Source organism: Corvus brachyrhynchos, unplaced genomic scaffold (genome assembly GCF_000691975.1).
Source record: "Corvus brachyrhynchos isolate BGI_N302 unplaced genomic scaffold, ASM69197v1 scaffold26, whole genome shotgun sequence".
NCBI classification, from domain to species: Eukaryota; Metazoa; Chordata; class Aves; order Passeriformes; family Corvidae; genus Corvus; species Corvus brachyrhynchos.
In genome coordinates this window covers 11,396,394-11,398,445 of record NW_008239324.1, presented here as the reverse complement: position 1 = coordinate 11,398,445, position 2,052 = coordinate 11,396,394, and the positions used below count along the sequence as shown (strand labels likewise).

The window sequence follows — 2,052 nt, the reverse complement described above, 5'->3', positions numbered from 1 at the left end:
TCCGGAGGAGCAGCCGGCCGTGCCTCACACGTGCGCACGGGGAAAGCGCCCCGCTTCCCCCGAAATAACTGCTTTTAAAAAGCTATAGATTCCATTCAAAACTCTCCTGATACATGAAAATCACTTCCTCCTATTTCAAGGATATTCCTCAGATGAGCATTTTTCACTGTGGATCTATAAAGTCCTATTCAACGGGAATTTTCTCCATTTGTATAAAGATTATTCAATTAAGCAAAAGCATAATCTCAAGGAAAAGAAATGAACAACAGAACTAGAACAATGTGGCATATTTGATTACCTACTTGGACTATTAAAAAAGAATTAGGACAGTTAAAAGATAAAGCAGTTGGAAACCAAGTCAACACATTTAGCTCAGAAAAGCTTAGACATTAAGGAAAGCTGATGTAATGACGATCATGGAAGTAAGTACAAGTTTCAGTGGAGGCAAAAGAACACCACACTGAGATAAACTGTTGTGGTAACATAAAAAGTAAGGCTACAGCATCTGTAAAGAAAATTATTTAAAAAAAATGCTTTCCTACTATTTGAAACCCAAGTCCTTTTCAAGGAAGACTTGTATCAGCACTGTAACACGTGCAAATAATGCCCGATCACTATGAACAAAAACTGCCCATTCGATACAAGCCTTCCTTCAGTCTCACCCCCAAACGTGCAAATATACAGCATCCCACCAGGTAAGAGTCAAGAAAACTTTCAAGCAGAACAGAAAAGCTGAAGAAAAACTGCACAGAAACAGCTTCTGAGAAACTAAGAGTGTGTTCTGAGGTGTGTGAAACATGCCCTAGGCTGCCCCTCCCGTGGCAGTGTCCCCAAAGCACACCCACGGGCCCTTGGACAGGTTACCGCTACTACTGCACGTGTGCTTTGCTGCGCTGAGGAGACCTCAGGGACAAAGCCTTTGGGACCCGGACACAGAACCAAAATACTGTGAGAATGGGAAGGCACAACCAATCCACTGTTTAAAAAGCTCTGCTGAGGCACGGGCATATGGAAAGCAGTTTCCAGAAGTTGAAAAAGATGGTGTACCTCATGTGCCAGAGAATTAACAACAGTAAGTAGGACTAGACTGATACTGTTTCAGATTCTCACCTTACCGAGGTGTTAGCTCCAGACACATTCTAGAAATCACATTTGCGCTTCACTGGAATACAGGGAACCTTTGACAAATTCAACCTAGCACCATCCACTTTTCTCGTATCAAATATCACATCTTCTCTCACATCTTCACCTATATCAAATAGATTAGACTTGAGTTTAACATTTTAGTTAGCTTTTGAAAGGGTAACTGAATATTAGTTTGGGGGAAAAAACCCACATAAAAGTTTCGTACAGTCATCTTAATGGCTGGAAGGGAAAAAGTCTCATAAGAGAGCAAGAAAAGGACAGAAAAAAATTTATTTATCCCCATTGTCTGTATGTGATGCAATAAAGTGTTTTTTCTATAACATTTCAAAACTAACTGAGTTCAGGGACTTCCATTCAAAATGCACTCTTGATGTATAACAGACACCAACAAAGAATAGAAAATCTTTCAATTTTTTTCAACTGTACAATCGTATTTGAGAATAAGGCTTTTTTACACACAGGACTGTTAGAGAACACTGGAAATGAGAACAGGATGAAGTTGTGAAAAACACTGACAAGTTAACTTTTTTCAAGGTGTGATGCAAGCCAAAGAATGTCAAAACCCAAAAGCTAAATGAAAGGTTGAAAATACTCATTAAACATAAAATATATCAGAAAAAATTACCCATATTTTTAAAGAAACTAGTATTTTTTATTTCTATTTCATTTAAAAGGCATTTTAGGGCCCAAGGTTTTGCCTTTTGCAGTCTTTCAGTTCCTCTTTCCCAGTTCTTGGGCGATGTTGCATCCCAAGGGCCTGGCATGGTTAGGATCAAATGCAGGCCTGGACAGACATGAGCACCCCTGCTCAGACACAGCCTCTGGACCTGTTGGCCTACTTCAGAAGTTTTAGAAAATAGTTCATGACATAAATTATTAATCAACTATATAATACAACTTAGTCTC

The 2,052-nt window shown here is 39.2% G+C and overlaps 1 protein-coding gene across 1 annotated transcript in view; it reads right to left on the bottom strand.

Moving 5' to 3' along the window:
* SIAH1 (siah E3 ubiquitin protein ligase 1) overlaps positions 1-1,134 on the bottom strand; it is an 8,329-nt gene extending 7,195 nt beyond the window's left edge. The window contains exon 1 of the mRNA XM_017740984.1: positions 1,111-1,134. The gene's annotated coding sequence lies outside the window, so the exon portion shown is untranslated. The remainder of the gene's footprint in view (positions 1-1,110) is intronic.
* Positions 1,135-2,052: the final 918 nt, after the last annotated feature.